The 20,923-nt window shown below is 41.4% G+C and overlaps 1 pseudogene; it reads right to left on the bottom strand.

Annotated features, from left to right (window-relative positions):
• Positions 1-7,998: 7,998 nt before the first annotated feature.
• Positions 7,999-9,083, bottom strand: LOC101321985 (ester hydrolase C11orf54 homolog; annotated as a pseudogene).
• Between the last annotated feature and the right edge of the window lie 11,840 nt (positions 9,084-20,923).

Raw genomic sequence — 20,923 nt, 5'->3', positions numbered from 1 at the left:
AAGGTGTACCAATGAAGCAATAACTCCCGTTTTCCCCCTCCCCTCAGCCCCTGGTAACCTCTAATCTAACTTGTCTCTATGAATTATGCCTATTGCACATAAGTGGAATCATATAACATTTGGTCTTTTGTGACTGGCTTATTTCACTTAGCATAATGTGTTCGAGGTTCATGTGCTTTGTAGCATATATCAGAACTTCATTCTTTTTTATGACTGAATAATATTCTATTATATGGCTATACCACATTTTGTTGGTCCATTAGTCATGGACACTTTGGTTGTTTCCACCTTTGGCTACTGTGAATAATGCTGCTATGGACATGGGTGTACAACAGGGGTCCTCAACCCCCTGTTAGGAACCGGGCCGCACAGCAGGAGGTGAGTGGCGGGCAAGTGAGCAAAGCTTCATCTGCCGCTCCCCATCGCTCACATTACTGCCTGACCCATCCCCTCACCACCCCGCCGTCTGTGGAAAAATTGTCTCCCACGAAAGCAGTTCCTGCTGCCAAAAAGATTGGGGACCGCTGGTGTACAAGTATCTGTTTGGGTCCCTGTTTTCAGTTTTGGGGGGTATATACCTAGGAGTGGAATTGCTGGGTCATATAGTAATTTTATGGTTACTTAGCTGTTCAAAGTTTCAGTTTCCTCCTCTATAATGGGGATAAGAATGGAATGTACTTTTTTTTTTTTTTTTTTTTTTTTTTTTTTTTTTGCGGTACACAGGCCTCTCACTGTTGTGGCCTCTCCCGTTGCGGAGCACAGGCTCCGGACGCGCAGGCTCAGCGGCCATGGCTCACGGGCCCAGCCGCTCTGCGGCATGTGGGATCTTCCCGGACTGGGGCACGAACCCGTGTCCCCTGCATCAGCAGGCGGACTCTCAACCACTGCACCACCAGAGAAGCCCTGGAATATACTTCTTAAGGCTGTTGTGACTCAGTGAGATAATGCATGTAAAAGTGCTGCCTGGCACGGAGTAAGTACTCATTCAATATTTACTCTTAACATTGTGATACCAAAATGGCCTTCCTACTTTTTCTGAACTCTTATTAGTGGATCTTCCTAACAGACAAAATCCTCATTTTCTGCTGCAAACCTTCAGTGGCTGTTAGTATTTATCAATGATTTGATAATACCAGGTAAGGTCACAGTCCCAAGACAGTGTCAGTCTTCACCAGCGTGACTTCTGGTGTCAGTCATCGTAGAGGAGGTGGGTCCTCAGGCAGGCAACCAGGACACACTGAGTGAGACTCACAAAGGTGAGAGATGGAATTTCTGTCCCTCTCGGGGGGTGATCTGCCAACGTCTGTACTTTGAGGAGAATGGACTGGTGTGAGGGCTGCTGGGATTAGGCAGGAAGGCAGCAGGGCGGGGACCTCATGATGAAGATGAATCCTCAAGGCCTTGTAAACCAGACTTCGCCCACTACTTCAACAGTTCAAATGTTGTTCAGACTTGTAGGCCCATTTGCGGTCAGAGGTATGAGCTGGGGTAGTCTTCATGAAAGAAAGGGGATTTGAGCTAAGCCTTGAAGGAGAGTTGGGACTATTTATTAGGCAGCGGCATGGGGTGGGGGGAGGAGGGGCACGGCTGGAAGGGAGAGCAGCAGAGTCAAGTATGTGGAGGCCAGAAGGGGCACGATGTGTGTGGGATGGTGATGGTCCTGACTACAGACGTGAAGGGGGTGTACTGTGGGGCGTCCCTGAGAAGTAAGATCTGACAGGTACATTGAATCAGGCTCTGGAGCCCTGAATTGGAAAGCTAGGGAGGGTGGGGAGCTATTGAAAGTTCTGCGGCAGGGAAGTGACAGGTACAGTGGTATTTGAGGAGGGTGAATCTGGCATCAGTGCTGGGGTAGACTGGGTGAGATCTTGTGTAAAGTTTGACAGCTGGGTGAGAAGTGGGGAGGCCTGTGATCCAGGCTGGGCCCTAAGTGGGGTCAACCAGCTGGTAGAGAAATACGAATGAGTACTTTCTGTTCCTAAAGTGAATGCCAAGGTGATTCTCTGACATTTCACCCCCAATCACAAACAAGAAACAGGAATTTAAAAAAGTGGTTGCTTCACATCCTTATCACTATATTGGAGAAGTTATACATGATAATTGCAAAAAATCTGGAGAATGCAGATAGCTAAAACTAAAAATTTGAAACGTATTTTTTAACCTACATGAGGCCATATTGCAGTTTTTTGGCATGGATATTTTTCTGTTATTAAAATACTTTTCTACAACATTATTATTATTTATTTTATTTTTTTTGTGGTACGTGGGCCTCTCACTGTTGCGGCGCACAGGCTCCGGACGTGCAGGCTCAGCAGCCATGGCTCACGGGCCCAGCCGCTCCGCGGCATGTGGGATCCTCCCGGACCGGGGCACGAACCTGTGTGCCCTGCATCGGCAGGCAGACTCTCAACCCCTGCGCCACCAGGGAAGCCCTACAACATTATTTTTAATGGCTTCATATTATTTCATTGTCATAGGTTATTTCATATGTATGTAGAGGATAGGTTAGCTGACCCTGTATTGTGTTCTTTCTGTTTTTGTCTTTGTTGTTGATATAAACAACACTAAGGAATAGCCTTGTGGTGAAAGCTTTGTGCATAACTGTTATATTTTCTTAGGATAGAATCCTAAAAGTGGAGTTGTTGGTCAAAGGCTTTGTATACATATTTTAAAGATTTCTGACAAATACTGAATTATTTATGAGATGCATTATATTGGTAGATTTCTTGGTATCCCACCATTCCTAGAATAATACTAACTTATCCAGAGTGTCTTCTTTTAACACAGAATTGGATTCTCTTTGCAATTTACTTAGGATTTTCTTTCTTTTGCATCTTTAGTCATATGAAAAAATGGGTTGAAGTTTTCTTATTTATGCCTTGTTAAGTTTTGGTATTATGATTTTGTTAGTTATGTAAAGTTATTGGAGAAACTTTCCATCTTTTTCTATGTCCTAAACCAGATTAAATAGCATGGGAATTATCTATTCTTTGAAGCAGTAAAGAAAGGTGACCATGAGAAGTGTCAGGTCCTAGTGCTTTTTTTGGAGAGAGAATTCTCTAACGTAATTTTCCGGTTTCTTCAATAATTATTAGTCTCCTCAACTCTTCTGAGTCTTCCTGAGTCCGTTTTGGCAATTAATATTTCTTAAAATTTTATGTTTTCTATTTTTTTCTTGACTTGTCAGAAGTTTTATTAATCTTTTCAGTGAATCTCCCCTTGGGTTTATTCATCCAGTCTTTGATTGTTGTGGTTTTATTTCATTCTCAGTATTGATAAATGATCATTGCAAAACATCTTGTATAACTTTATACTAGAATTCGGGCTGAAAGCTTGTATGAATTCCACTTCCCCTGCATCCCTGTTTTCCTTGTTCCTTGTCAAAACATAAGACCCATTATCTACTAGAGCTAAACCTATGACCTGGGAACTCTATTCTTAGGTGTATAACCAACAGAGTGTGTACATATGTTCACCAAAAGGCATGTGCAAGAGTACTTACAACAGCACTATTTGTAACAGTCCCAAACCCAGATATTTATGGATTGTAGAATGGATAAATTGTCATACATCATACAGTGGGATATGATACAGACATGAGAATGAATGAACTGCAACTCCATGCACCAACATGGATGAACCACCCAAACGTAATATTGAGGAAAGAAACCGGACTTATAAGAATGCATCATTATGATTTTATTTATATAAAATTCAAAAACAGATCAAACTAGTCTATGGTTATAGAAGTCAGGATATCGGTTACCCTTGCGGGATGGTTAGTGACCGAAAGAGGACTCAGGGCGGGGATTCTGAGGAGCAGGTGATGTTCTGCTTCTTGATCTGGTTTTTGGTAACATAGGGAAGTTCACTTTCAGTGGAAAAGCAATTATTTGCATGTATATTATACTTCAATAAAAAGTTTACCTTAAAAACAACGTTGTAAATCAACTATACCCCAATATAAAATAAAAATTAAAAAATATAAAATACACATGAAGAAAAAAATTTACCTTAAAAAGTTGGGGGGACTCCCCTGGTGGTCCAGGGGGTAAGACTCTGCACTCCCAGTGCGGAGTTCAATCCCTGGTCGAACCCTGGTGGCGGAACTAGATCCCGCATGCATGCCGCAACTAAGAGTCTGCATGCCGCAGCTAAGAAGTCCACATGCCGCCACTAAAAAACATGCTGTAACAAAGATCTCACGTGCTGCAACTAAGACCCGGCACAGCCAAAATAAATAAATAAATATTTTTAAAAATTAAAAATGTTGGGTGTCCATGGAGTTTGTGACCTACCTGAGATTGCATGCAACATTTGCATGTATGTATAAATATATTTTTTTCTGGAGAGAGGATCCATAGCTTGCATCAGCTTCTCACAACAGTGACTTCACCGTTGACTCAAGGGTCCCTGTATCCTCACTTATTCCCATCCCCATCTTTCTTTGTTATTCTTCTGCTCCACGCATCCAATTGCTTTTCTCCTTCTCTCCAAAACCTTTCCCCTGACCCCTCTGGTATTCTCTGTTTCTAGAACAAGCATACTTCCTTTTTTAACAAATAGATGCTATTTTAAAATTTATTTGGCTGCGCTGGGTCTTAGTTGTGGCATGAGGGATCTTCATTGCAGCATGCGGGATCTTTAGTTGCAGCGCGTACACTCTTAGTTGCAGCATGTAGGATCTAGTACTCTGACCAGGGATCGAACCCAGGCCCCCTGCACTGGGAGCGCAGAGTCTTAGCCACTGGACCACCAGGGAAGTCCAAGCATACTTCCTTATTTTCCTTATCTGGCTATAGAATGTTCTCTCTACTTCCTGCCTTACCTAAACTGGACTCTTCTTTGGACAGCATTTCCCCCATTTGTCCTTTTGTTTTCTTCCAATTTTATTGAGATATAATTGACATACAGTACTGTATAAGTTTAAGGTGTACTGGTTTGGCTTCATATGTCATGAAATTATTATCACAATAAGTTTCGTGAACATCCATCACCTCATGTAGATACAAATTAAAGAAATAGAAAAAAAAATGTTTTCCTTGTGATGAGAACTCTTAGGATTTACTCTCTTAACAACTTTCTTTTTTTAAACAACTTTTATATATAACTTACAGCAGTGTTAATTATATGTGTCATGTTGTACATTACATCCTAATATTGGGTTGGCCAAAAAGTTCGTTTGGATTTTTCCGTAACAGCTTACAGAAAAACCTGAATGAAATTTTTTGGCCAACCCAATATTTATTTATTTATGTATTTATTTATTTATATTTATTTTTGGCTGCATTGGGTCTTCGTTGCTGTGCGCAGGCTTTCTCTAGTTGCGGCGAGTGGGGGCTACTCTTCGATGCAGTGCGCGGGCTTCTCATTGCGGTGGCTTCTCTTGTGGAGCACAGGCTCTAGTGCACGGGCTTCAGTAGTTGTGACACGAGGGCTCAGTAGTTGTGGCTTGCAGTCTCTAGAGCGGAGACTCAGTAGCTGTGGCACTCGGGCTTAGCGGCTCCGCAGCACGTGGGATCTTCCCGGACCAGGGATCGAACCCATGTCCCCTGCACTGACAGGCGGATTCTTTTTTTTTTTTTGGTCTATAAGTCCTCATCAAGCACTATTTTTTAAAAATAAATTTATTTATTTATTTTTTACTTTTGGCTACGTTGGGTCTTCATTGCTGTGCGCGGGCCTTCTCTAATTGCAGTGAGCGTGGGCTACTCTTTGGTGAGGTGCGTGGGCTTCTCATTGCGGTGGCTTCTCTTGTTGCGGAGCACAGGCTCTAGGCACCTGGGCTTCAGTAGTTGTGGCACATGGGCCCAGTAGTTATGGCTCGTGGGCTCTAGAGCGCAGGCTCAGTAGTGGCGCACGGGCTTAGTTTCTCCTTGGCATCAGGTGGATTCTTAACCACCGTGCCACCAGGGAAGTCCGCGACCCAATATTTATTTATCTTATAACTGGAACTTGTACTTTTTAACTACCATCATCTAATTACCCCTACTTCTACCCTTTCCTCTGGTGACCTCAAATTTGATCTCTTTTTCTATGAGTTTGTTTGTTTTGAAGTATAATTGATCTACAACACTATGTTAGTTCCTGTTACACAATATAGTGATTGGATATTTCTAGACTTTTCAAAATGATCACCACGGTAAGTCTAATTATGGTAAGCCTATCACCATACAAAGATATTACATAATTATTGCCTAAATTCCCCCCACTGTACATTTCATACCTGTGACTCATGTATTTTGCAACTGGAAGTTTATACCTCTTAATCTCCCCCATCTATTTCTTTCCTCCTCCTATCTCCCTCCCCTCTGGCAACCACCTGTTTGTTCTCTGTATCTATGACTGTTTCTGTTTTGTTATGTTTGTTCATTTGTTTCATTTTTTAGGCACATGTATAAGTGGTGTAGTACCGTATTTGTCTTTCTCTGTCTGATTACTTCCCTTGGCATAATACCCACTTGGTCCATCCATTTTGTTGCAAATGGCAAGATTTTATTCTTTTTCATGGCTTAGTAGTATTCCTTGTATATATATACCACATCTTCTTTGTCCATTCATCTATTGATGGGCACTTAGGTTGCTTCCATATCTTGGCTATTGTAAATAATGCTGCAATGAACATAGGGGTGCATATATCTTTTCTAATTAGTGCTTTTGTTTTCTTCAGATAAATTCCCAGGAGTGAAATTGCATATGATAGTTCTATATTTAATTTTTTGAGGAACCTCCATACTGTTTTCCATAGTGGCTGCACCAGTTTACATTCCCACTAACAGTTCACAAGGGTTTCCTTTTCTCCACTAACATTTGTTATTTGTTGTCTTTTTGATAATAGCCATTCTAACAGGTGTGAGTTGATACCTCTGCTGTCCTTTTGAATGAAGACACCTGATGTCCTTGTAAGGCAATGGAATCGACATTCTCTTCATTCCCCACAGCCTCCAGACTACCACTCCTCCACCTTTGAATTCTTGCTCCTTTGCAGTTTCTTTTTTTTTTTTTATGAATGTAAAATTTTTATTCATTTCTTTTGGTACAAACTAGTGTTTATTAAAAAAAATATTTAGGAATTTATACTCACAGGACATGTTATAGTTAACATCCAAAGACAAAAAATATTTCTTGACAATTTATTATATGCTTAGTACTAAAAAGCTCCTAAATCAGTGTTGGCGTCACAAGATTAGAGAGTTGTTTTTGGCTCATGATTGTTATAGAAAAACACTGAGGAAAATTTCAATCATTACAATTGGTAAAAGTATAATTTTACATTTCATAAAGGATAGTAGTCATATTCGGCAATAGCCTCATTTATAAATTGAAGTATACTCACTTCGAGATTGTATTTTGATGCTGTTTCTTTTCACTTCTCGCAAATAACCAACAAGGCAAAAACTGCTTCCAATTGACAGTCCAAACAAAGGAGGAATCATGGCTAACCGTCTGGTTGCTAATATTTGTTAAAGGCAAATTGCAAACTTCGGAGTATGGTTCAACATCACCAGAAGGAGTAAAGTTGCTCCCTCTGACCACCTTATTCCATGAAAAAAGTGTACTTTGACTTCTAAAATGGATTTCAAAAATTCAGTAGGAAGATTTAACAACTATCAACATTTCCAGCACTGATTTTTCTAATACCCAGAAACATCTACTTAGCAGTTGTAAGACTAACTTGAAAAACTGAATATACAGATGTAAATTATTGCCATTAGCTAGTAGGAATCATCACTTGATTCTTAACCCTGTTTATATTTAATTATAAACATAAGACTGATTTTTTAGAATAAAAAGAATGAAGAACATCTCCATCACGTGTCTTTGTTCCCAATAATCCCTTTCAGATAGATCTGTGAAGTAATACAGAGTACAGTGTCGACATACCTTTCATTTCAAAGGCCAAAAAAAATAGGGCTTATTAAGTAGTGAGATCATTTCTATTAGGCTTTATATTAGTATCAATTAATGAATTAATCAGTCAAACGAGTATCAGTTGATTTAATCTTGCCCAAATGAATGGGTCTCTGTTGGTTGATCAATGCGATAGAGAAACTCTGCAGGTAAGAAGTATCCAAGATATTCCACTATATCTGGGGTGGTGTCATAATGGTAGTGTCCCCCTTCTCCATGATGACTAAAACAATGAGTGTGCTCCAACCGCAAATCAAACCCTGGGTCTCTGGAGATAAAAACTGGCAGGCAAACCAAAGGAGCCTTCATCTCATAAAAACGTAACCATTTATTCACGTCTTCATCAGAGTTCAATGGGCAGGAAGAAAATTCTGCCGGCATAATATATGAGTCTTCACTTTTCCCTTCTGAATCACGAAAGTACCTCCCATTCCTACAGGCTTATCTCCATAATGTTTTTTTCTTTTCTTTTTTTTTCGGTACGCGGGCCTCTCACTGTTGTGGCCTCTCCCGCTGCGGAGCACAGGCCCCGGACGCGCAGGCTCAGCGGCCATGGCTCACGGGCCCAGCTGCTCCACGGCATGTGGGATCCTCCCGGACTGGGGCACGAATCCGTGTCCCCTGCATCGGCAGGTGGACCCTCAACCACTGCACCACCAGGGAAGCCCCTCCATAATGTTTTTCAAGAGTCTGTCTCATACAAGTCACAAAGTTAAGTTTTCCAGGTCTTCTTTTGGATTTCACCTCAATGACCTTTCCAGGTTGTCCTTCACTGGCAAAAAGATTAGCCAGTAATGCAAACCCCAAATCATGATATTTCTCACTGTATTTCTCCAGTAGGCACCCTCCATCTGCAGAGTTAACATGAGCAAAGTAACTTCCATTCACAGGAGGTTTGTGTTCACTTTTTGTTTGAACAACTGGCATAAACTCAGAATTGAATCCAAGAGTCGGAAATGGGCCTGCTCCTGCTCCAAGAACAAAAGCTCCAGGAAGCTGGATTTCTTTTGTGATTTTATTTAGATCATAAACTTTTTTTTTTATTTATAAGAGGCAATAAGTAAGGCACACCTCCTACTTCTGCAATTCTAGTTTTCCCACAGATACCTTTTACGGGAAAGGTAAATGGCTCCTTGGTCAAATTAGGGCAATCAACTACAGAGACCTGGACATCAGCAAAGTTATCCGTTAGCCCCTTCCGCAGAACTCCAACAAGCTCCTCTAGACTTGGCACATGAAAAGAATACTCAGCACAAGACTTCTTTCTCGAGTGCACAGGTGATGAGGTGTGCAAGCAGAGAGAGTTAAATAAAATTGCTCTTTTGCAGTTTCTAACCTCTGTTATTGCAATTCCTTACTGACCTCATGTTGCTCATTTTCATTGAAGATTCATTTTAAGATTTTGGGCACGAAGCTTACAACTTTCCTCTCTTCTTGCCGTCATCGTGCATGACGTTATAGTCCTTGGGGGATGATCATCCAACATCCCAGCCTTGCAGTTCCTTCACCTCAAATCCAAAGATTGTCACCCTTACTTCCATTTCAATTACTCCTGTAATTGAATTACACCCTTAATGGACTCTGAGACCATTCAGTTGTATCTCTCTTAATTTCCACTTTATCACTTCCTTTCCCTCCACCTTAAAGATAAAGAATTGGTACTCCTCATTCTAATCAATCTAACAATTTGGCAAAATAATAATAACTTTATTGAGCATTTGCTATGTATAACGTGTACTATTTTATTTAATCCTTATTAAGGTAGGTGCTATTATTATCAACATCTCCATTTTACAGATGAGGAAACAGACACAAGGAGTTGCCCAAGGCTGTAAAACTAGTCAGCAATGAAGCTGGAATTAAAGCAATCTAGAGCTCTTAGCCCTTAACTGCAATGCTATTCTGCTTCTCATGATATAGATTGAAATTTTCTGTGTACATACCTTTTGAACCAATTATTCCAGTTCTAAGAATTTATTCTGCAGATGTCTCACAGTTCAGTGTACAAAAACAAATCATTTCTTCAATGTTTACAATTGCTAGCAGTACATCTCCCATCAATAGGAGACTGGAATAAAATGCAGTTCGAAAAAGGAGGAAACACTTTATATGCTTATTATAGAAATATTTCCCAAATATATTGTTAGGTTTAAAAAACAAAAATAAGAATGATGTGTATTGAATGCCCCCATTTGTGTAAAAAAAGGAGAATGTATGTATTTTTTTTTGCTCGTATTGCTCGTATATGCATAAAGTATCTCTGGAAGGACACACAAGAAGCTCATGAGGAACTTCCCAGGTGGCACAGTGGTTAAGAATCCACCTGCCAACACAGGGGACACAGGTTCCATTCCCGGTCGGGGAAGATCCCACGGTCCACAGAGCCACTAAGCCCGTGCGCCACAGCTACTGAGCCTGCGCTCTAGAGCCCGAGAGCCACAACTGCTGAAGCCCATGTGCCTACAGCCCGTGCTCTCCAACAAGAGAAGCCACCGCAATGAGAAGCCCGCGCACCGCAGTGAAGAGTAGCCCCCAGTCGCCGCAACTAGAGAAAGCCTGCGTGCAGCAACGAAGGGTAAGCTGGGATGAAGTGAGAGAGTGGCATGGACATATACACACTACCAAATGTAAAATAGCTAGTGTGAAGCAGCCGCACAGCACAGGGAGATCAGCTCGGTGCTTTGTGACCACCTAGAGGGGTGGGATAGGGAGGGTGGGAGGGAGACGCAAGAGGGAGGAGATATGGGGGTATATGTATACGTATAGTTGATTCACTTTGTTATATAGCAGAAACTAACACAACATTGTAAAGCAATTATACTCCAATAAATATGTTGAAAAAAAACCCCAATGCAGCCATAAATAAATAAATAAATAAATTCATTAAAAAAAAAAAAGACAGTCATGAATTTGGTTGTTAATGGAAAGAACTAAGAAGCTGCCGCTAGGGTGGTCGTGGTGGGAAGAGGTTTTTGGATCTTTTAAAGCATTTAATCATGTGAATGCATTACGCATTTCAAAGTTGAGTTAAACTCTAAAAAAAAAAAGAAAAAAGGAAGAGAAGACTAGAAATAGAAACTGTATTAATGACTGTGTTAATTTATTTTTTAAAAAATTGAGGCCTCCACCTACACTCTCAACACTGTTTCCTCAGACCTCTCACAGATACTTGTTTCATTCATCATCTTCCTCCTGCATCTTCAACTCACCCTCTCTGTTGGCTTCTTCTCCTCAGCTGACAAATACGCTCAAGACTTTTATCCCATACAAAATTTTAAAATCCTCCACTGATGCTGTGTTCCCTGTTCCCTTCTAATTTTCCTTTAATTTCTCTCCTTCCGTGTTCAGACTTCTTGGTAGAATAATATGATGAACACTTGTGTCTCTATCTTATTCCACATTCCTTGTACACTCATTGTAGTTTGACCTCTGACCCCACCACACTGAGAAATCCATTGGATGTCTTTCAGACCTTCTTTTATTTATTTATTTATTTATTACTGAGATATAGTTGATATTATATTAGTTTCAGTCTTATAATGTGATACAAATTTTTTAAAGGTTATACTCCGTTTACAGTTATTATAGAATATTGGCTATATTCTCTGTGCTGTACAACATATCTTTGTAGCTTCTTTTATACGTAGTAGTTTGTACTTCTTAATCTCTTACCCCTATCTTGCCCCTCCCTGCTTCCCTCTCCACACTGGTAACCACTAGTTTGTTTTCTTTTTTTTTTTTTGTGGTATGCGGGCCTCTCACTGTTGTGGCCTCTCCCGTTGCGAGCACAGGCTCCGGACACGCAGGCTCAGCGGCCATGGCTTACGGGCCCAGCCACTCCGCGGCATGTGGGATCTTCCTGGACCGGGGCACGAACCCGTGTCCCCTGCATTGGCAGGCGGACTCTCAACCACTGCGCCACCAGGGAAGCCCCAATAGTTTGTTTTCTATACCTGCGAATCTGTTTCTTTTTTGTTATATTCACTAGTTTGTTTTATTTTTTAGATTCCACATATAAGTGATATCATACAGCATTTGTTCTTCTGTGTCTGACTTATTTCACTTAGCATAATACCCTCCAAGTCCATCCATGTTGCTGCAAATGGCAAAATTTTCATTCTTTTTTTTGTTCTTTTTTTTGGCTTAATAGTATTCCATTGTGTGTGTGTGTATTCATCCGTTGATGGGCACATGGGTTGCTTCCATATCTTGACTATTGTAAATAATGCTGCTGTGAACATTGGGGTGCATGTACCTTTTTGAATTAGTGATTTCCTTTTTTTTTTCAGATATATACCCAGGATTGGAATTGCTGTGTCATATGGTAGTTCTATTTTTAGTTGTTTTTTTTTTGGCTGCTTTGGGTTTTCATTGCTGCATGCAGGCTTTCTTTAGTTGTGGTGAGTGGGAGCTAGTCTTCCTTGCAGTACGCGGGCTTCTCATTGTGGTGGCTTCTCTTGTTGTGGAGCACGGGCTCTAGGCGCATGGGCTTCAGTAGTTGCAGCACATGGCCTCAGTAGTTGTGGCGCATGGGCTTAGTTGCTCCGTGGCATGTGGGATCTTCCCAGACCAGGGCTCGAACCCGTGTCCCCTGCATTGGCAGGCAGATTCTTAACCACTGTGCCACCAGGGAAGTCCCTATTTTTAGTTTTTTGAGAGAAACCTCCATACTCTTTTTCACAGTGACTGCACCAATTTACATTCCTACCAACAGTGCACAAGGGTTCCCTTTTATCCACATCCTTGCCAACATTTGTTATTTGTGATCTTTTTGGTGATACCCATTCTGACAGGTGTGAGGTGATATCTCATTGTGGTTTTAATTTTCAGTTCCCTGATGGTTAACAGTGTTGAGCATCTTTTCATGTGCCAGTTGGCCATCTTTATGTCTTCTTTGGAAAAAATGTCTATTCAGGTCTTCTGCCCAATTTTTAATTGGGTTGTTTGTTTTTTTGATGTTGAGTTGTATGAGCTGTTTATATATTTTGGATATTAATGCCTTATTGGTCATATCACTTGCAAATATTTTCTCCCATTCAGTAGGCTGTCTTTCTGTTTTGTTGATCGTTTCCTTGGCTGTGCAAAAGCTTTTAAGTTTAATTAAGCCCCATTTGTTTATTTTTGCTTTTGTTTCCTTTGCCTTAGGAGACAGATCCAAAAAAATATTGCTACTGAAAGAGTGTTCAGCCTATGTTTTCTTCTAGGAATTTTATGGTTTCCAGGCTTACATTTAGGTATTTAATCCATTTTGAGTTTTTTTTTATATGGTATTAGAAAATGTTCTAATTTCGTCCTTTTACATGTAACTGCTTTCGTCCTTTTACCTGTAGCTGCTTTTTTAAGGATTTTTTCATCTTCTTTAAACACTCTCATATGAAATATCACATAGCTCTGGATTCTTGGTAATTCTTTTGTTCCTCTTCTTGTTCCCTCTGTCCTCTCATGGATGTCAAGGTTCCCTAGTCGCCTGTCCTTGGCCCTTCTCCATCTACATTCTCCCTGGATGATTTCACCGTTCTCAAGGTTTAATCTATCACCGATTCAATCTTTTTTTATGGTCATTTTTTTTTACTAATGTTCAACATTTAACAAATAGATACTGTTCTTGACCCTCATAGAGTTTAGAAATGGATGGCTCCTGTACTAGAGATGTCAATCATTGCCTCCTATACTCACGTGACTTCACCCACAGTTTGTGCCTTTGTGTCTTGTGACTCTGATTGGAATAGCAGCATACGGCAGAAGGGGAATCAGTTCTCAGACTGAGGTAAGCTAATGACATTCTTTTTGAGAACTTGACCCTGCACCATCATGAACCATGCGGGCAGTGGTTTCAGACGCTGATTTAATAGCCCTAGTCACAATGTGGTCTGGCTGTACATTTTACTTTTCATCCTTCGATATCTATGATACCTCTATCATCTGATTGTTGAAAAATCTTAGTTTATTGAAACATTTACATTTTAATTAACTTGTAAAAAATAAAGCTGCCGTTTCAAAATTAAAACAAAAATCCCCCCAAACCGTAGTCTATCCATATCCACGGGGTATTGGTTCTAAGACCCCCATTGATACCAAAATTTGTGGATACTCAAGTCCCTTATATAAAGTGGCATAGTATTTGCCACTATCAAAAATCCCTCTTAGAAAAAAAAAAAAAAATCCCTCTTGGGGACTTCCCTGGCGGTCCAGTGGTTAAGACTTCACCTTCCAGTGCGGGGGGTGCAGGTTCAATTCCTGGTCAGGGAGCTAAGATCCCATGTGCCTCGAGGCCAAAAAACCAAACCATAAAGCAGAAGCAATATTGTAACAAATTCAATAAAGACTTTAAAAATGGTCCACATTAAAAAAAAAAAAATCTAAAAAAAAAAATCCCTCCTAGAGTGCACGTACCCGGTGAGGATGTTTATGACCCCCATTTTCTAGATCAGGGAACTGAAGCTTAGAGAGATTAATTAGAACTGTTCAAAGTAGATTCCACAGCTGGAAAATGAGAGTGCCAAGGTTCAAATTCAGGGCCTGTGCTATTAACTACTGTGATTATGATGTGGCAGGCAAGAGAATCAGGAACGGGCAAGGAATCACACTCCCACTCACAAGTATGTAGACAGTGCACAGCTCAACCTCCCAGCCTTCCCCCGACACATACTCCCCCCTCCCATTCATTAGCACCCAAACAGAAAGGCAGAAAGGAATTGGAGCTGCTCCTCATAAAGGATGCCCCCAACTGAGGTGGGTACCAGAACAAAGTCTTTGGCAGATATGTTTACTTTGGAAGAAGAAGGCCAAGGGACACGATTCCTGCCCTCAGAAAACTTAGTCTAGTTTATACGCAAAGATCATTTCCTCAATTTGTCCACAAATGTGTGGTGTGCTCAGGGATTGTAATACATGTGCACATACACATCACTGTGTGTAGTAGATGTAATAGTCATGTAAATGCACGTGTATATGGAGAGCACTGTAGATTCTCTAGAAAAAAAGTCCTAGTAGTGCCACTCTACTTATTAATAATGTAATACCTCATAGAGCTGAGCTAAATGTACTTTCATCCTAGCTATGAGAAAAAAAAATGTTTACTAAATATGAGTACAACCTAGACTTTAAGGATTATTGGTTAAACTATTAAGGAATCTTTCAAAGTAGGCTCAAGCACTTAGAAGTATCCATTTACATGCAAAACCAAGGCTCAGGTAATTGCAAATTCCTTAAGGAGCATGCTAGGTAACACATGATTTAAGTTATATATATATATGTAAATAAATAAATATAAGCACACACACACACAAATGATAATATAACATTCCTTCAAAAATACTGTATCTAAGATTTTAAGCTAATTTAAACTGGAATTCCCTCTACTTCCTGAAATATTCCAAGCTAGTATGGCTTTATTACACATGAAGAAATAAAGTAATGAAAATTCTAAGAGCTAAGCAAACCGGTTATGAAAAGGTGAGAGATCAGTGTAATGAAGAAAATTAGTTGTCACAGCTCAAATTCTAAGATCATATACTGCAATTTAAAATGGAAGTGAGGAAGTAATCCAAAATAAATAATAAAAACAAATATCCATTTTAATCAATGTCTTATTTTCTTCCATTAATTATTTCCATCCTGTTTTAGCTAGAAGGATTTCATGAGGGAGACAAAGTGAAGAAAAGGGAAACACTCTTTAAAAATTATGAATTTCCTAGGACCACAGTAGAAAATATAAAAATTGGATCTGTAGGGGTTCAGAACCAGCCTCCCCCAAATGGGCTACTTTTGCATGAGGCTCATTTTGAACTAAATGCAATCGAGACCCTGCGGGTCCAGGAGAAACTCACTGCCGCTCTCTTAACTACCTAGAAGAATTTAAATTGGGGATTTTGCCTAGAAAAGGTAATTACCAGAGATAAAATTTATCTTAGGGGCCCCATCTACATGGCAGAACAAACATCTAATTATCAAGCATCTGCTCTCCTTAATGTCCTGTGAATGACCCTCCTGTCCTTGGAAGACCCAGACCCCTGCCCCATTCCTTAGCTCATGATGGTGTATATACCTCATTTTACCTTTCTGTCTCTGAACCTCTTGTGTATGTGGGGCCTTTGACCCTCTTTTGTGTGTGGATTCCCATACAAAGTTAAGTTTGATTTTCTCCTGTTTATCTGTCTCATGTCGACTTAATACTTAGAGCAGCAAGAAGAACCTAGAAGGATAGAAGAGAGTTTTCCTCCTTCCTGACAAGGGCTCAGTCTTGAAGGGAGAGATCTCGTCTTAATCTCCCACAATAATGCAGATTCTCCATTTGGTTGGAGGACGGGATAAAAGAAATGAGAAGGTACATTTCTGTGATCTTTAAAGTTCCACACCCTCAAGTAACCATTCAAGGCACTGCCCATTAAGGAGGGGACTAAGACACTCCCCTCATACCTCACAAATCAAAAAGGGGGAAGGGGTCCAAGATTACACTAATGATTGCTCTTCTGCATTATAAAACCCAGTATGAAGTTTCAGTAAGGAGTGTTCTAGATTAGGAATTGGGCGTGTTCTCTGCTCACGCCCCTCACTGGCCTTGTGCCCCGTCTACTTGAAAGCTCAATGGATATGAAATGTAAGGGGCTGTGATGACTGTTATTATAAATGACACTGTTCCTACCAACACTAATTACCTTCAATGAACCAGGAACCCTAGAGTTCAACAAATGAGTGAAGAGGACACTCAAAAAACCCCAAAGTGTTTTTAATGTTTCATCTTCTTAGTGTAGTTCGTCACGACTCACTTCAAATAAGAACACACATAAAACAAATTATTTTTTCTTCCCTGGCCTAACAGGCAAGCCTCAATTAAAAAAACAAAACAGAACAGTACATTTTTTGCTGAAGTAGCCTCAGGGAAAAAAGGGAAGAAGAAAGAAGACCACAGCTAAGTTTTTAGGTAAGACAAAAGTTACTCACTGAAGGAAGAGAAATTTTCTTCAGGAGCTGTCCAAGTTGATTGAAAAGATAATGGAAGTTTCCCCTGCTCATCCCGACATGTTGCCAGGGCTTTGGCGACAGTGGTTTGCTTGTCTCCATGGACAGAAGTGACTCAGGGGAGGGGAACTTTAAAATTACTCCTGTTTACCTAATAGAACTCAATGTTCAGAATTAAAATTGGGCCTGTCTAGTATATGAAAAAACCAAGGGAACAAGAAAAGAGTTGAACTACACCAAATGAGCAGAATCTTATTGTAAAGCCAATGTAATTTGACAACCAGGGTTACTATATGCTATTTCTTATACTAAATCGTCTACCCAGGACCTCTGATCTGCTTAAATTTGTAGGAGTCAAAATCATCCCCTTCGAAAGGACTTATTCACAGATGACTCCTGGAGCAACTGAGGAGAAAAAGTAAGTCAGTCACAAAAGTTATTAAAACCTCCCTCCCTGGAGAACAATCTCATTGATCAAAGTACCATCGTGGTTTCCATGCTGGACTCAAGAATCTTGTCTCTAATTATGGATGGAATTATTACTTTTCTTCATGCTATTTTTAGGTATAGCTTAAAGCTGCCCGAAAGATGTGGAGAATTTTATGATGGAAGATAATTTCAGTTCATTCAAGCAACCTTGGTGAAGTCAGCAAAGAATGAGCTGAATTCACTGGATGCTGTAGGTGGGCTGCAGAACCTAGATCCTCCCTACAGTTGTATGCTGGGTTGTGTGTATGCATATGTGCATTCTTCTGGGGAAAAGGGCCATACTTTTGATAGAATTCTCAGAAGGACATGTAAACAAAACTTTTTAAAGAGCTGCAGACCTAGAGGCTCCTTTGTGGTCGAATGAAAACACTTTCAATGAACGTGTGTCATTAACTTCCATTTGCGCCTGTGAACGTCCACAGGTTTCCATCCAAAGGTATTAATACCCACTGACCACAGTAAGGGTTTGGCGGCCTGTTTGTACAACACTTTCCAATTTTCAAAATCAAGTTATCTAGTACACACGGTGGGTTCCTAACAACAGGTCTCTAAAATTATCTCCAGCGATAGTTCAGGCCTTCACATTGAGGCCTCACAGAGAAGCCCATGGACTCTGATCTTTGGCTCCTGTCTTAGTCTCTCTGGAGCCTTAGTGTCTTCTAATTTAGGGAAAATAATGATAATACTGGCACCAAACATTCATATAATTGTTCGGAGTTGAACCAGTGTTGAACCAAAGAAGCTAATGTTCCTATTGGACTGGGCCATCTTCATGTCAGTTTCAGCACACCAATTAACACTGTCAACACCTTGTCCCTGCAAAACAAACAAACAAAAGTTAAATAACAAACAAACAACCCTAGCACTTTCTTCTAGGAGGTTTCTTATGCAAGTATAACAACTGAGGGCACCAGTACCTAGAAATGCCCTTCATACATCACCATCACCTGAGGTCCTGCCGCTCAAGGATAGAGCCATGGATTTCTTGCCCCAATTCCACTCCAACTAACCTGCCTTATCCTCTCTCTGTCAGCTTTTGTTCTCCTAGAGGAAAACACTTATCTCACTCCTTTATCCACCTCCTCTCCTGGTTTACTCACTGCAAGCAAGGGCTGAGATCACTTCCCCGGGCAGAAGGCGGGAGAGAAGGAAGATACTACTACATCCTACTACATATATTTTTGCTTTTCATCCAGGCACATACATATGGCAATGATCTTTGTAAACGTCTAAAACATAAAACTATAGTAAGGTGAAACATCACTGTGAATTACGTCACCAATCCTGAAAATGAATGGCCTTCCTCAACACTCTCCTTATCACTGATGCAAAAATTTTGCCTGAAATAATCAGAAGCTGTCTCAAATCTAGTTTTCATCACATAACTCATATGTTTAAGGACTTAGAGGGGGAGATCCTTATCATTTATCTCATAAATACATCCTACAGGTGACTGTTTTCAAGCCTCTGGAAATTTTTCAGTCACATGCATACCCCATAACCATCATTTTTAATGGTGTCTTCAGGTCAGTTTCAGTCACACTCACCTTACTCAGTCCCATCCGAACACGCCCATGCTGAAGCCTCCCACTGTCATCCCAAGAAGACCCCTCTCTTTTCTATGATTTAGAACATGTCATACACTGCGATGTTGGGATCCCCTTCCTCAAGGGAAGGTCTCTTACTTCCCCCTCACATCTGGCACGGGCGGGCCTCAATGTTGCGGAACAGTGAATAAGCATTGTGTCCCCACCTCTGAGACACTGATTCACGTCCAACACGCTTTTCGCAAACTTGGCGGCAGATTCACGTTGTCTCTGCAGCCTTCTCTGATGGACCTGTTCTACACCAACCCTTCTGCTACTACCATCACCAAGCAGTCCTTCCGGCAACAGATACTCACTGAGCCTCTATCACAAGCCAGGCACTGCTCTCAGGCTGGAAACGAAGCAATGGACCAAACAGATAAAACTCCCTGCGCCTGGAGCATACATTCTAATAGGGGAGAAGTGGGGTGCCCTGGAAATCTCACACTCAATTTGAACTTCATTACAATTTAGTTGTTTTGAGTCTGTATCGAGTCAAGTGACTGTCTAGACTCCTGTCGGAGATCTTCTGCAAAGATGGGTACCAACAACTCCTCCTAAACCTGCAGACATAGGACTACTCTTCCTGTCAGGAGGTAGACTCTTACTTCCTCTCTACCTGAACCTGAGCTGCCCTGTGACTTGATCAGCAGAATCATCAGAAGTGACTGCTGTGCCAGTTCTGGGCCTGGCCCTAAGAGGCCTGACAGCTCCCGCTGCCTGGGAAACCAGGTGCCATGTAAAGAAGCTCAGCCTATCCCGCCAGAGAGAAGGCCATGCGGAGAGAAGGCCCCGAGGATGAGAAGCGTGGCACTCCGGGTGACAGCCAGCGTGAGGCCGCAGACACCTGAATGAGGCCACCTCAGACCTTCCAGCCACCAAGTGAACGCAGCCCCCTGAGTGAGCCCAGCAAACATCACTGGAGCAGAGATCACCCCCCATGATAAATTCCTGAACTTCCGCATCACGGCCAATGAAATGGTGGTTGTTTCAAGCCACTAAATTTGGAGGGCCGAGAGGGGGAGTTGTTGTTAGGCAGCAACAGCTTAGCCTTAACAAGACAGTGCTCTTAACCAGAGCCAGGGGTGGCATCTTCTGCATGTTTCTAAGCCTTCATTATGTCCATTATGGTTAGGCAAAAAGGAAACATCCAGTCAAAATCTGACGAGGGAATATTCATAAAACTAAATGGGGGAGGGGATTCTGGGAAGATGCCGCAGTATGAAGCACCAGGAATCTATCTCCCACCTAGACAACAACTGCATTGGTAGAATCTGTCTCATCCAACCATTTTGGAACTTTGAAGGCTTGCAACTTCCACGGGAAGACTTAGATGGTAAATTGTGGTGAACGTCAGTCAATTTGGGCTCTTAGCACAGTAGGAGCTACCCGTCCTCCATCCCCAGCCCCTTGGCAGACAACTGTGCATGTTTTCCTGGAACCACTGCCCACAGCTGTGGGAGCTAGGGTGGGCAAAAAGGACCCTGTCCTCCAAATATCGGCATCTCTGCTCTGAGTGCTGCTTCTGATCACAGAGCGCAGACAAGGTGGTGGGCGGCCACTGTCACTGTGCCTCCCTGACCCTATTGCAGCCCCTTCCCTCTGGCTGAAATGACTTCCAGGGGGATTAAAAGGCCAGACCCCTTCTCCTCCCCTCCCTTCCACCCCCTGGTCGTTTTTCTTTTTTTTTTTTTGGCCACACCACGCAGCTTGTGGGATTTTAGTTCCCTGACCAGGGATTGAACTGCATCCTCAGCAGTGAAAGAGTGGAGTCGTAACCACTGGACTGATAGGGAATTCCCACCCCCTGGTCAGTTTTTACATTTCCCACTTTCTGGGGCCAGACATTAAGGACTGGGACATTCAAAAACAACTGCATGTATGGAGAAAATTAGAAAGTGACTGTGTGTGCTCAGGGAAAGGCTCAGAAAAGACTGGGAAGACCTTCAGTTTACACTTTGGCTGATCCTCAGCAA

Source organism: Tursiops truncatus, chromosome 16, assembly GCF_011762595.2.
Source record: "Tursiops truncatus isolate mTurTru1 chromosome 16, mTurTru1.mat.Y, whole genome shotgun sequence".
NCBI classification, from domain to species: Eukaryota; Metazoa; Chordata; class Mammalia; order Artiodactyla; family Delphinidae; genus Tursiops; species Tursiops truncatus.
This window is presented reverse-complemented; position numbering and strand designations above follow the sequence as displayed.